We start from the raw sequence: 15,855 nt of genomic DNA, 5'->3' as shown, positions 1-15,855 counted from the left end.
GTAAAGTATTTCGATAGAATTTTTCTCTTTCCTCGGAAACGCTCGCGCGAAACAGCTTTTCCAACTTTTAACACATTACACGACCAAAAGAGTTTATCAACGTCAGCAATTAAGAGTTAATCCGCGCGCGACTTTCGGTCTTCGAGGGGATGAGTCGGGGTAGGAGCGAGGAAACTGCTGACGGGGGACGATAAACGGCCATCTTTATGCTCAATACGATGACGGGAATTTGCGTTTCACAAAATTACGAGGTAACTGCGGTGCATCGAAGAGAGAGAGAGAAAAAAAAGAAGAAACACCTTCTCGAAGATGCGAAAATTTCCGTCGCGCGGGAACCAGTTGACGCTTTTAACGATCCCGGCGACGCTCGTTCGCGAGCATGCTCGCGCGAAAATCCTCCTCCCCTCCGTAGACGTCCTCCCTTCTTTCCCTACCTCTCATCCCCGCCCCCCCTCCCCGCCGTGCCGTATGCCCGTCGGTTATGTTATATTATAACGTACCTGGCGTTCTCGCTTTATGGTGCCGCTCGAGCGTTGAAATTGAACTAAAAATAACCGCTTTGCGCGCCATCGATGCCACCTGAACTACTCGTGCGTGCGCGAAGGTGGCCTCCACCTCGCCGGGGTACGTACACTTCACCTGGCTGCCTCTTTTGAAGCAGCCGATGCCAGGCAGAGAGAAAGAGAGAGAGAGAGAGAGAGAGAGAGAGAGACAGCTTGTGAATTATGTACGTGTGTCCCCACATGTATGTATAAAGCATATGCGCGCCGGCTTTTTACGGTCTGACCTACCTTTCGCCCACGTTAAAGACCGCTTCGCTCTCCGCAAGATGCACCGATCATCCCCAGAAATCGCTCCAGCGGATTTCGCCGTTCGGTATTAAAGCTGCGAGCGTGACGGACTGCAGCATGGTGATTCAACCAGGAACACACGAACGCTTTATCCATCCGTCAGTAATTTATATATATCTGTTACTGAAACTTAGCGTGTCCACCGGTCGACCGCGCAATTTTGTTGCCCATTTCTTGCGTGTTTATCTTGCGCCGCAAGAGGGTTGTTTCGCGGAAACGGCAACGTTAAACGTGTTCTCGACGAATCGCGCGTAATCTCATAGAATGGAATATCCTTTTCCGAAATTATATTCCGACAATCAGTAGCTGAATCGACGAGGAAACGAAATATCGTGGTGCCATTATTCGCGTTTCCATATGCGCGCATGGGAATACGTGCAGCCCCGAAACGATGGTCGTTCGATATTTTTATGGGCGAGCACGAGCCCGCAAAGCGAGCGGTCTTCATCCAGCCGATTACGGGGGAGGTTTGACAGCTCGAGTGCTCGGTTGAGGGCGATCGGTTTCTTCCACGTGACAGATCAAAACGCGAATCCCACCGAATCGATGGGCGAAGCACCTAAGCACGGGCCAGCTAGCACAAAAAGGGGACATTGCTTCCGGTTCCGTTCGTCGGGTCACTCAGAAAGAATTAACATGCATGCGCCAGTTCGCGCGCGCTAAAGGTGCTTTATTACCGTTTTACATAATTGAAGGGACACTTACACTTAGGAATCGTCAGCTGGGACACCGAGATCTAATTTTGTCAATTAAACCGATCGCGCCTCGGACACAGGCCGGACAAAACCGTCTGCGTACACAGCCATGGCCAAACACTCTTCAAACTTTTAACCGCGACGTGCCGGCGTGTCCGGATTCAATTACCGTCGAAATCCCTTGTCGTCGGGCATTAAAGCCAGGTCTAATCCTAGGAATACGGGAGGGATATACGAGACAAGGACGGTTCTCGAGCTGGTGCTAAGCTTCGCGGGGACACCCTCTTTGGGGTAATGGTAATCGATGAAAAAAGCTAAAACGGTAACAATGGCGGTGCACTTGCCGCCGGTAAAGGTCGGGACGGTGATGTATTTAGGATTTTTTTTTACAAGCGAAAGAAAAATATAGGATATTAAATATTTAAAAAAGTAAAAACATCGCTTTAAGAGTTATTGTGTTTTCAGATCCTTATATTTTCTAGAAAATACGAAACGCATTCAAATAACATAAACATATAAATGCAAAAGGCATTTTCTCTATCTCTTTTTCTCTTATTATTGTTAAATATATTATATTTTTTATACTGTTTTTCCAAGTTTTTCTCTGCGATGTGCAGAAAAGATTAATTTATAAAATCGAGCGAGGTAGAAAGAAAGAGATAGAGAGAGAGAATTCATTTTTTACATTTTCAGAGAAAAGTCCTCTTTGAAATGGGAGCTCATGCTCTCAGATCTACGGCGTATCTATTTCGCTGTCTGAGTTCTGAATAGATTGCACATAATAAAAATTCCATCGACACGCATCGTACGTACGGTACGCATGAGGTAGAGCAAATAGATCATTGATCCGCCATGTTCCGGAGTCGTCTGGGAATCTTGGAAGCTGGAGGATGGGCGACTCGGACGACGGATTCTGAGCACGCGACCACGAGGTAAATGTTTTCAGAAACATTTATCTTGAAATCCTAAAACTACGCTACCGTCAGATTCGCTTTCTACATTAAGGATTATCCGTTATCCGTTTTAACGACATTACTGTGAACGACCTTTACAACTTTTCTTTTTCTTTTTTATTCTCTTTAAATTTATCTAATATTTGTATAAATTTAATCAAACGTGCTTTTTCAAATTTTGTTCACGACAAATCTCTCCGAGACATAATTAACTAAATTCTCTCTCTCTCTCTCTCTCTCTCTTACTTTAACTTTGTTGCAAAAAGAGTGCGATAGGAAATGCAGGCAACCGTGGCTATTTTCGCCCGGCCGGCACGATACATGGAAGCTATTGTTCGCGCGATCCTAGTTTGGCAGTGATCCTCGGTGTCAGCTAGTCTAATAAAAGCCAGGTCGTGCTCGAGAACGGGTACCGATCGGACCCGATCGTGATTCATCCCCGGTAGCACCGATCTGGAAGGAAAGACACATCACCGCCGCACACCGCCACCACCGTCGTTTCCTCGCGCGAAGTAAAACGTTTCCCCTTTCTTTTTCCTTTCCCGTTTCAGGACGGTCGTCGAAGGATCGCGGGGAGAAGAGGGGGCGGGGGGGGGGAGGGGAATAAACGACTCGCGGATAAACGTGGAGACAATAGTTATCAATAGCACTCTGCGCATACCGCCGCTTGATCTGTGCCTCGCGTAGGGTTCTCGGGAGGCGTTCATCCGATGGCGAGCTGCCAAGCAGACACAATCCATACTATAAATACTGCTGCACATCACTGTCCCATGCTGGCGCACCGTATCTTACCGGTTCGTTTCCGTTCCGTTGCGACTTCGCCGCTTCTGCAACTTTTCGCATGCGAGATTTCATTCCGCGTTTCCTCAACATGACCAAAACGACGGCCTCAGCGCGTTAGATAAACGCTTGACTCACAAGCGCCGTCATCTCGCTCTCCGGATGGAAAAGATCTCGTCTGTCGAAAGTCGATTACAGCCTGTCACTTATCTATTCTAATTCGGGAGATTTTAACAAAAACAAGATAGATTTTAATAAAAACACAGACACACCGCGCAGACGGGAATTTATATATTTAGTAAAATAGGATATCTCCCATACGAAAAAAGTAGAAGCAGAAGAAAGAAGACAGATAATTAGCGAATAAAATAATTTATTTTTCTTTCAGTTAGATGCATTTAAGGATTAATTTCATATAAATTTGTTTAATACAAATAAGAGGTAAATGCGTCAGTTTTCAACTATTGTTGGAATCAACATTTATAAGGCAATAAATAAAATTATGGAAAAATATGGAAGGAGTTTGGAAGGTTCAATCTCTCACCGAAATGTACAAAAAATTATAGTTACAATTTACAAAACCTAATATTTTTCTCAAAATTTTCTTCAAAATTAAAAACAAGGAAAGCTATTCTAAGCTATAAAGTATCCAAAAATTCATTAACGTAAAAAAATGGCTGTTTATGTATGAACAGAATTGATAAAAACCTTGTCTGAAAAAAAATCTTGGATACATCCCTGTGAAAAGATAAATTAGTTGTCATCAAAGAAACAGAATAATTCGTAACGGAGTAATTGTGATAGCGTGGTTAACGTAATCGTCGTGAAAACTGCAAGCTCTGCGATCATTCTCGAAACGGTGGTGAATGGAGGTAAACGCACAAATTCTTATATTAGCACAAATTCTCGTTGCAGGACTTTCGGATTAATGGCGGCCGTTTATTCGACTCGCGCCCAGACTGCAAGTGGTCGATATCGGTTTTCGGTGCGGAGTGGCGTCTCCGAAGGGACGGTACGTCGCGAGCGAAATCAATCGTTTTAATACGACGCAGGTAAAAACATTAATGGCACGCCGAAAGAGAAAGAGAAAGAGAGAGCAGCGGTAGCGGGAGAGCGAGCGAGACACGGAAACGAGGACACGGAAGAGACGAGCGAAAGGAGTAGAGGAAAGAAAAAAGGGGGAAAAAAAAGAGAAGAAAAATGGAAGAAGAAAGAGCAGTGGCGGAGAGTAACGTTTATTGGACGTTATTAAATATAATGCCGCGAGGCGTGTGCCCCTTCGGGAGAGTTTTCCGATAACTTCGTAATTTGCTAAAAGGAGCCCCAGCTACGGGACTTTTAAGATGTACCGCTTCCTTCACGATGTCTCCCGTCGGTCTACTATTTGTTTTCCAACGAGGTTTGTTACCAAGCTCTCCGAACAACGTGACGTCATATGTTCTATTTTCTTTTTGGTCGTACATTCAAAGGGAAAATCGCCGGGCGTCGTAACGATACTTTTTGCACGTTTGCGATACTAATTCGCTTAGTCACGTCGGCCATATCTCGTTACCTTAATCCCTTCGTGTTCTAATAGGACGATATGCATTAGCTGAAACGGTCTTACTTAATAATGATATTTCAATGTATTATCATACCGTTACAAAATCATTTGCGCTTTATTCTATCCGATCCGCTTTGCCGAGTAACTGCGATCGATGATTATGTTCATAATTGATCACAATCGGGATTCAAATAATTTCCGAGTAAAATATTGATGCCACGTCGATAATATCCCCGTATTACTCCCGTTAATTTCCCCCTCCCCGAACACCCGTATTTAACGGGAAGATAGATACGCGTTGCAAAGCGAGTCCATTGATACTCCAACTAAGAGCCATGGCGTGTCATCCTAATTCGGCGGCGTCGGCGAGTGAAATTTACTTGAAAATCGCGTTAGCCGCGAAGTTCGGCCGTCCCAGTATTTCCGGCGGAGATTATCACGAGAGGGATCTCTCGTTGCACAACGACGTGCTCTCAAATTGAATTGAGATTACGGGGGCACGCCCCGTCATGCGTATTCTCTCCGAGATAGAACAGATTTCGTACGCGGAGAGACATGGCGATGCGCTTCATTCACTGTCAAATTTCTATTAAATGCGACTACCGATCTTCAACGTACCTTGTTACTTCCGAGTACAGTAACATTTTCTCAGCAAGTTATTTCACGTGTTTTATGATACGATTATCTCTTCTCTTATTTCAATAGCAATCAAATAATAATAATAATAATTTTTTATTAAAGTATACAATAATAAAAGTGGAATATTGTAGAGGAAAAATAGAGTAGAAACTAGAGTGAAAGGATGAGACGTCAATTTTCGTTAATAAACGTTTTCGTTGTTTACAAATCTAAATCTATAACAACACATTTCTCAAACTTATATGTTATTTGACGTGATCCTCTAATATACACAAGAAAAATAATTTTACTGAAGGATTTTTAGAAATTTGGCCTGATACAAATTTGAAAAATAACTTTGTTAATTCTTCTAATAATTGTAATAAGATGTTCAAATTGATTACTAGAATAAAACATTTTGCAGTATTATCACGTAATTAAATATCGTATATAATAATTTTGATGGTTTTCAACCAAATTATTTCTTAGATCTGCATCTGACTAAATTTTTAGATTCTTCAACAAAACTGCCCTTTTCGTATTTTTTGATGATGCAGTCAGTGTGTTTCGCGATTAATTTCTTTCTCGTTTTTTTTTTTTTTTTTTCATATCGCGACGAGAAAGGAACGCAAGCGTCTTCAACGTGGAAGAGTTATGGCTCCAGCGGGTTAGAGTAAGCGGTAATTATTCGCCGGAGCGTGTTTTAGCAGGGATACGAGGGTAGGTTGCAGGTAACAGAACGCGTTATGGAACTTCATGATTCGCCCCGGCTGCATCTAGAGTAGATCGGTTATCACTTTGGAGGCTTAGCCAAGGATCCGTGCAAATTGAGCGCTGTATCCGACCCGTCTTAAGGTACCTCCTCCTCGTGTACCGCCTCTTTGAGATTCTGGAATTTGCGCTCCGCGGGGTGTGAGAGCAAGCGGATAAGTGGATATACCCTGACTTAATCGATTATCCATCCTGCCGTGCGACGAACGCATCCTCCCGGGATATTTGCGACACGTCGATGTGTTTACCTACACAACCCCGCTGTTAGATGTAAAATTAGTTTTTCCACGGCGATCGCGACGCGCTAATGCGACGAAGGGCCCCGATTTAGATCGCACCCTTCGGTCGCGGCGATTAAGCGCTTTAATTTCCTTCCTTCCTTCCGTCCTGCGATCCTTCCCGCTTTTTAATCCACGGCTTCATTCCCTCCCGCAGGAAGGATCACGGAAATTCCGGAGGAGGTTGTATACAGTGCGAAATATTATCCACAGTTAATATATTAAGTCTCCACCCGTTTTGCTTCTCGTCGAGATGTCGAGCAACGACTCTGCCTCGCTTCCGATCCTTGTCTCTAGCCGAGAGCTTGCGGAGCACACACACACACACACACACACACACACACACACACACACACACACACACACACACACACACACACACACCTGTACGAAATACATTTTGATAGACTTTATTTAATATAAGTCGGATTCTTAAATTTTTTACAATCGATAATTCCTATTACTTTACTTTATCGATTAACGTTGAACGATTATTTATAATTTCACGAATATCCAAATTCGGATTTCGTTCATCTCTCGTTCATCTATTAATTTTGATTGAATTATTGCGCGATAACTAAAGATCGTGTTAACGAGAAAGAGGGTCTGTCTTATCGTTAATTCACGGGGCAAAATTCAACGGCAGGATCCGGGAATGCGTAGCGACGATGGAACAATGTATGCTCGCCATAAGTTTTAGGATGCAGGCAAATTCCTTGGCGGCGTTATCATTCCCTCAGCTTTCCTGCTTCCTCCGCGATGACTTTAGCCGCGCAAACGTGACTTCAAAGAACCTACCCCCGTTCATTCTGAAGTGCCTCGCCGTCAACTTCAAGCGTCGCATCGTGAAATAATTGAAAAATTTGTTCGCGTGGAATTTATCGGCCAAATTATATAATCTATTATGAAAAATGAAAAAGTATGCTAAATCAAGCGTTACATTTTAATTTTACAACTTAATTTATCATGAATAAAACTACGGAGATATGCATAAAATCATCATTTATCGTATTTTTTTTTTAATTTTAAAATTTGAATCAAGGTTGATCATTTAAAAATTTTCTTTGACTAATATTTTATTTATTAAACAAATAGATATATGTAGAGCTTAACAGAAGATAAATAATTCAAGCGTTATACACGAGCAACATTTTTAACCAATTAATCTCTTTAATTTTTAAACTTGTAAAACAAATTCAAGGAAATATTTTTAATCTACATTGATTTTTTTTTTAATTCATTAAGTATTTATTAGACTGACGCTTTGTTTAGATAGAAAGATAAAAGTCAAATTTAATCGACTGGATTAAGCAGTTTCGTGTACATTAAAGTTTCTCAGCTCAGGAAAGTGATGTTTTTCGAAATAATCCACTTTTGTCACTTTTGTGCGATGACACGGATATTTATTAGTCATATCGCCTAATTCGTTATCCGAGCGAAGCTGAATGCACGCGAACGCACCAGTCGTTTGCATTGTATTATCTTCCTCCTGCGACTTCTGCGTTGATATGTAAGCATCGACATTCCGAAAATCCGACATTGTTCCCGCGTTACTGGTGGTGCAAATAGACTAAGTTTGAGCTAATAAACCAAGCGCGGAATAGCACGGCGGAGAGTCGCATGGAATGCAAATTCACGGACGACCGGAAGCCTATGGAAAATTCTCACATAATAGTAACCACCAATCCCGTCACATAAATCCGTATTCAGCTACGTGAGCAGGCGTATTTCGCAAGCGCAACGACTTTACGTTCGACTGTAAGGGCAGATCGGAGAAACAGAAACGTGTCGTGAACGGTTTCTTCGATGCGATATAGTTTCCCTGGAATACAATTTCTTCCCTCATATAGAGATCGCGAGCGGCAATAGCATTCCTGTGGGGAATCTCGAGATTGGAGATATTACGACGCAGTTATCTTTCTTTAATCCAGTCCTTTCCCATAAGCTTATCCCATTGTCGCCGTTATCCTGTCGCGATCTACGTTAGATCTCTAATTCTTCATTACGACGCAACGTCTCGTGGGAGCCATGCGTGCTTGTTGGGAAAACTGAAGGCCATGACATGACCGTTCTATTAGAAATTTTCGATTATGGATTCCGCATCACGAGGGAAATGAAAGGAAACGTTAAATAGCGAATCGCCCGTCGTAAACGACCGGCGAAATGCATGTAATATTCCAAGTAAGTGGAAAAGACATCAACGATAGGACGGAAGGACAATTTTGCTGAAATGTTTAGAAACGTAATTAGAAATTTAATCAAATCTGAAAATAATATTGTTAGACAAAATAATTGAATGAAGAACAAATTGACCGCTAAAATATAAAAACATTTTGCAATGCAAAACATTTTGCAATTATCATCATGTTTAAGCGTCCTACATAACTTTAATTGGTCAACAAAATTATTTTCAGATTTCTATTTGGCCCAATTTTTTATTATTACCGCAAAAAAAAAACAGTTCTTTCCATATATATACTTGTTTTATCAAGAATTTTTTTTTTAATTTTCACTTTTTACTTACTATTTTCCGACTAATTAGATAAAATTCTGAATGACTAGTTCAGCATAATATAATTGCCACTAAGGCATTTCTTTCAAATCACGAAGACGCATCGACAGGGAAGAAAAAAATCGCCCTGATGAATATACGATTGTCGATAGACACGCGTGATTAGAGAATACCGATTAAATCGATGGCACGATGGCACGCAACCCCGACATTAAACCTCTCAATCGACGGCTCGACGTTTCATCTAAGAGGTCTATTAGCGTCACGATGGCCGCGCAGTTGGCCGAGGTAGCGGTCTCTACTTACCGAGAGGTAAATCTTCGAATGATGATTGGTTGGCGATTGAGTTCTTTCTGGCATGGCGTCCCAAGATCATGCGTTCTCCATCCTCCCGTTTGTCCCTCGTTCGCGCGAGGCGGCCTCCGACGGGCGCGATGTATCGTACGCTCCTTCGCCGTTCTCTCTTCCACTACGCCCGGATCCTTAACTCTAAAGTTAGCTTATCCCTCCGCTACCCCCTTCTCTTCCTCCTCTCTCTCTCTCTCTCTCTTTTTCTCTGTACGTTTCTCTTTCTCTGTCTCTCCTCCGCCGAGAAATCTCCTATGAGGTGCCTTCGCGTTGTTGTCCCCATCGTCCGATGTTCGTTCCGATCGAACGCGTTTGCAGTCTTGTCACGGTCCGTTGAGTAAATTCGAGAAGAGCAGCGATCGTTTCTCTTTCTCCCGATCTTCCCTTTTTCCCCTCTTAAACTTTCCGCTTCTTCGTCGTCACGTCACGTAAAAAAAGCACGGTTAACACGGCAGTGTCGCGAAAGTGAGAAGAAAACGCGACTACGGGAACTGAAGTACCGTCTTGCTCGTTGCAGGCATCATAAGGAAGCAAGACTCGAACTTCCGGCTGCTTGTTGACCGAGCGTCTTCAAGCTGGAGCTGGCAAAGAGAGCTTTTGGCCTGAGGGGGTGAGTACCGTCGCCATCATTCTTTGTACAACTACGTCGTATCTACAGTGGTCCGCTGGTAAGAGTAGATACTAAGGTTAAGCTGTGCCTCTGAGTTTCCTCCGATCGTGCCATTTCTCCTAGTTACATGTATTCGCAATCAATCAGAAGAAGAGTTTAGTAACTGTTGCTAAGTTGCTTCAATCGAATTTCTCACGTAGACAAGTCGAGATGCCCCCTAAGAATTCGTGATAGCTTTATAATATCAAAAATATTCCTTCTTACATTTTTATATACTTGTCACTCGTGTAAAAATGCGACACAATTTAACATAAGAATTATTGACATAAAATAACATTATTCTTTTGAAAATTATTTGTTTAGTCGATCTTGTTGTTACGAAAATTTAAACAATAGAGATTTGTATTTTATCGCAAACTGGATAATTATATGACATATTCTGAAGAGATTTTTGTTTTCCGATTTTTGTTTTGGATAATAATCTTTGCATTTATCTTTTTTATTTATCTTTTTTATTCCTGACTTGACTATATATAAATTTTTTCTTTGTTTATTTTTTGTTAATTTTTTTTTTTAATTGTTTAAATTAAATTTCTTGAAATCATTTTTATGCAATTTAAGTTTTTGCACATTTAAAAAAAAATCAAGCATCCAAACATGAATGTTGGTACAACAATAGAGAGAACGGTTTTGTTGGCAAATCTAAAAATGTTGGCTAAGTACAGATCTGAAAATAATTTTATTGAACCATGAAAATTATTATGTAGAACGCATGATAAAAATATTGCAAAAATTCTTTTCATCTTTTAGCAACCAGTTTGACCGTTATATAATAATTTTTAAAGTCTAACAAAATTATTTTCAAGTCTGTGTTTGGGGAAATTTCTAGATTTAACCAGTAAAACTGTCTTTTCCGTAAACTAAATATGCGCGCTCAATCTTTCTTTCTCATTCTTTCGTCAAGCACCTTCGTATAATGTTATTATTATTTTCTCTACGAATATCCTGGGTATCACGTCTAACTTCAATAAATCGTTCGTGTACGTCCACGCAACGCCATACGGCGCACGCCGTATGATTGATGATAGCTGTCGCGTAATTGGCGAAAGGTTTAAGTATCTTTGATGCAACGTTAAGATCCACTTGACGTCGCGGAACGTCAAACAAATGGGTTTCGCGGGCAGACAGGCGGGTTGCGACAGACGTTAGGCGAGAGCTTAACAATGAAGATACACCGTGTTATTATCTCTGCGACGAGTAACATTTCGGCCATTCGCCGCCGCCGGAGGCGTAATGTTCCTGGCAATGCGGTGCGATACAATGTTGTGGCACTTTGATTGGTGGCTCTAACGTGCGTCGGTAAGTGCGCATATGTACGCCGACGACCTGTGGCTGACATGTGCTCCCTATTGCATCCGTCTATTGGCATCCGTTTGGCCTAAAACGCAGCTCGCAGCGATCGAACGGAGGATACGCTCCATACAAAAATATATTATGCCCGCCAAGATACAATGAAATTCCTTGACTGTGCAAGATTGTTCTTTTATAAATTTATTTTAAAAATGTACTCTTCCCTATTTTTCTCTGTAATTAATACATACGTATATAACAGCTGTAATTGCGTATATAACATACGAGTTCGTACATAACGACGCGCGAGCGCATTTGTGCGGAATGTTTAGGCGATATTGCGTATCAGAATGCAATAAACTGCCGACCCGGGAGTTTGGAGATTGAATGGCGCAAACGCGCGCTTCCGCCGCGGATTAAAATTAATTTGCGACGCGCGGCGCGAAAATTCACATACGCGATCGCACCCCCGCCTCGCGTTCGAATCCACGAGTGCGCCCCGTCATTTTCGAGTAAATACAATCCCGCTCTCCCTTTGCGCCCCTCCTGATTTTCCGCGAAACGGGGTCAAGTCAATATCCGTCATTTAAACAGGAGCGATGGCATTATATCGCGACGCGAAAAAATGTTTACGCCAGCAGGTGAACGCGCCGCAATATTAACGGCGGTTAAATTTATCGTCCCCGTTTCTCGCCCGAAAAAGAATATAATCATAATATCGGGATATACGGGATACATAAAGGTGATAGATCAGCTTGCACGATTTTCGAACGTGTTTCTGCCTCGCGACGTGATTTCTGGGAAATTCGGTCCTCCAAAAAGCTTCGGATTTCCTCACACGTATCTACCCGCCCGTATCGACCGGATTCTGGAACAATCGAAGTTACCGCGAAGGGAATAAAACAGCAGGAGCATTATGAACTTTCTAAGGCAAGTTGACGTACTGAATAATTTACTGTCTATCGTATACGACGATAAATGTCAGATCGTTTGTCATCTTCCGCTTCTGCCGCCGATACTTTTCGAAACTGTTGCACTGATAATGTGCTGCGGGAAAACGGAATGGATACTCCGGAAAAAAAGGGAACGTTACATGCGCGCGCGCCTTGTGTAACGCCATTTTGAATCTCTCCATTTGAGTCATTTCCATTGCAAATCCTGAATATTCAGAAAAAAAAAGAACACACGTGAAACTCATTAGTCTAGTTCCGGCGGACAAAAACATACATCTCGATCTTCTCTCAAGGGATTGACAAAGGGAAAGATCGAACGCATTCGTCATGCAAATCCGCAATCGCAATCGAAAGGTGATGAAAGTAATTTTACACTCGCTTTGATGTTAAATCCGCGGATCACGGGAGCGCCAGCCAAAAATTCTAGATGAACCATGTCTTGCCACCGAAGAGAGATCATGGGATGATATACGGCGGGGGGGGAGGGGGGGACAAGGGGAAAACTTCGCGTAGACGAGGGTGAAAAGAGGAGATGCGGCGGGGTGCGGAGCTACTCGGCACGATGATGCATTTAATAATTAACTCGCTGGATACACGACGATGGATGTCTGACGGGGTTTCGTCAAGAGCGGTTGAGGAGAGCGGCAGGACGGGAAGGACGATGGGGAGCCGGGGGGAGAGGGAGGAGAGAAGGGGGTTTGTTGCAGAAGCGGAGGTCGGAGGAGAATGGAAGTTCGGGGGAAGAGAGAAGGCGAGTGAATGAAGAGGGCGAAGGGAAAAGCGGGGAAGAGGGGAGGGGATGGGAGGCGAGTGACTGCAGACGGAGTGTGAGGGAAAGGGGTAGAGTGCTTGGGGTAGGTAGGAAGGTTGGCACACAGCAGTAGGTAGGAATGCTCTCGTGGATGCTGCGCAACGATCAATACACCACGTGATGCCACGCGTCACGTCTCTCTCTCTTTCCCTCTTGCGCTCACCCCCACCACCCCCTCACTCACTTTCTCTCTCCCCTCGCTGCCCCGGCCGCCTCGCGTTCGCCGCTACCCCCTTTCTCTTTCTGGCACACCGGCGGCCTATCGCCGTTTCCTTGACTTCGTGACGTAACGCCGGTCCAGACGATGGGGCGCGCTCACAAACACGCACGCATACACATACATACGGTGCATTTATTTTATTTCTGAAAAATACCTCGATTGAGAGAGATGTCGTTTATACTGTCTCGTTTTAATTGAAATTTCGATCGTTGGAATGCTTTTCATAGAAATAAAAATGATACCATCAGAGGAGGACAAAATGACGTTACATCTCTTCAAAGTGAATATTTGCTATAACTAAATATGTCTATCATCTATATTGATAAATTCATACATTTATATTATCTTCTAAGAATCCATAATGTCCATAATTGAAAACAATGATCGATATTACGTGTTTCTTTTTCCACCCATTATTACTTATTTGCGCTAAGAAACCGCATGAGTTAGTGAAACAAAGAACGCGATACTACTTTGTACTCCATCCCCTAATTCTGACAATCGATGAAATATCTATAAAGTTACCGGCTTAGCTCGAGCTTAACTGATTTCCTGGTTATTCCATTAGGATTGATGCTCTATCATAATTTTATCAGCCACGCGGCACGATGCGAGCGGTCCGCAGCGTTTTCCCCGAGTTTCGCTGAATATTTCGAATTTCCCCGACACCCGCCACGACGAGTCGCGTAGAGCCTTTTGTGCTCCGCGGTATACTATGATATCGGGGATGTGATTTATGCCGTTCGAAAGCTTACAGTGGATTTAACAATGTGGCAATTGGGGAACTACCGTTTGTGGCAATCGGTTAACGAATTCCGTAAACGAGATTCGTTAGGTGTTACCCGTGGCCGCTGTAGCCGTAAAGCGTGAATTTTATGCGACGAAACTGAATAAATAAAAAATTCCGAAAGTTAATTTCGTTAAACGTCTGCATTAAGAACGCGCGCACCACGCGATGTGTGAGAATAATCGTATTTCGATCGTCTGGTCTTGGCAATCAAATTTAAAAATGAAGGAACAGCTAAAAGTGAATTTACACTTTGCAATGAAAACAATCAGTTGGATGACTTAAAAAAAGTTGGTACTTTTATGTACAGGATTGCTCCTCTATCGTGATGTCGAGTAGGGAAACTGAAAATGCGATTTAAAATGATAAAACCTAGTGTAACATGAAACATGAACGTGTTCTCAGAAAAAAAATAAGAAAGTACAGAAATTAGTTAACCGGTCCCACCATAAGCTCCAACTTAAAATGCTTTTTCGGAAAGTGTATCTAATTGCACGTCGACATTTGCATTTATCTTTCTGGGACGTATACACAAACAATCCCACATAATATTACACGAGTAATCTAGAGAAATTAACCGGGGTATTTCCCCGGTTTCAAGCTAGAATTTCATGAGAATTATGTTTATGATGCACGATGAGGGAAGTTAGACAATTAACATTGTTTGTTAATTATTTCCCAGCAATGATATCCACTTTGATAACGACTCGCGTATATTCGTAATTTTAGATGTTCATAATTTTATATACTCGAGAGAATTAAAGTTATGCCGAAGTATGCCGGTCGCATATATCCGATATTTTGGAAATTGCGAATTGGGTGAACTTCTGCTTTTTTTTTTTTTAAATTGAGACATGAGAAGTTTAGTTTCGTTGTTGCAAAAATTGTTAAACGCCGAATGTAATTTGTGACTTTATCGAACGTAATTTGCGCACAGACTTCCGCCTATACCACCTGCGGTGGAACTTGGCCGATAAAATTTAATTTGTCCGACGTATACGAGGCGTAAGCGCGACGATATACATGCGATATAACAGGCGTAAAAATTCTAGAAAGAACTTGGCAAACGTAGGACCGAGAAGAAGCAAAAGCCTAATATGTCTTCGATATCGAATAATGAATTGATGAAAAAAAAAAAAAAAAAAATTTAAATAACACATCGTGCCTGTAATTAGTTCATATATTAAACATTTAATTATTTAGATATTTCTGCTTAATGTATCATGATTGAATGTAATATAATTTTAATATACGCAACGTGATTTTTTCCAATAAATAAATTTTGACAGAGAATGAAAAAATCTACCCTTTGGCGATGTTGATATACGTTCCGGATGTATATGTGTGTGCGTATGTGCATGCCAGAGGAGGGAAGGTAGGGGAGGGAAGTAAGGTGACGGGAAGGATACGCCAGTATCCACACAGGCTTAAATATTCATTCGAGATCAATCGGCCGGATCTGCAATTTCGGGATGTTTCGGAGCGATGCAAAATAAACCGAGCGTCTGTCTCGCGTCGCATTCAAAGCGAATTGCACCTTTTGTCTCGAGTTTAATTTTTCGATGGTGAAACGCCAGCCCATTGGATCGTCATTATTAGCAGCTCGTTTCTCGTCGCTTGTCTAAAAGCGCTAAAGAGTCATTTTCCTTTTACACGGACACTTTCAGTCGGATCGTCGGTACATCTCAAAATCGCAATGTATGTAAAACATCACCGATTGTATTTTACATATGTACAATGGTCAATGTGGATTTGCCCCAGCGTGGAGAACGTAT

The 15,855-nt window shown here is 42.2% G+C and overlaps 1 protein-coding gene and 1 long non-coding RNA gene across 2 annotated transcripts in view; one reads left to right on the top strand and one right to left on the bottom strand.

Moving 5' to 3' along the window:
- Positions 1 to 3,635: 3,635 nt before the first annotated feature.
- On the bottom strand, positions 3,636 to 9,444 carry LOC148938163 (uncharacterized). The gene is made up of 2 exons (XR_016139853.1): positions 9,308 to 9,444; positions 3,636 to 6,459 (listed from the first exon to the last, which is right to left on the bottom strand). It is a non-coding gene; the product is annotated as an uncharacterized LOC148938163 (long non-coding RNA).
- A 374-nt stretch (positions 9,445 to 9,818) lies between these two features.
- The window catches only part of mub (poly(rC)-binding protein mub), a 98,235-nt gene continuing 92,198 nt past the window's right edge, over positions 9,819 to 15,855 (top strand). Inside the window, exon 1 of the mRNA XM_089079200.1 lies at positions 9,819 to 9,959. The gene's annotated coding sequence lies outside the window, so the exon portion shown is untranslated. The remainder of the gene's footprint in view (positions 9,960 to 15,855) is intronic.

Source organism: Pogonomyrmex barbatus, unplaced genomic scaffold (assembly GCF_055798465.1).
Source record: "Pogonomyrmex barbatus isolate J1 unplaced genomic scaffold, ASM5579846v1 scaffold1, whole genome shotgun sequence".
Lineage (NCBI taxonomy): Eukaryota > Metazoa > Arthropoda > Insecta > Hymenoptera > Formicidae > Pogonomyrmex > Pogonomyrmex barbatus.
This window is presented reverse-complemented; position numbering and strand designations above follow the sequence as displayed.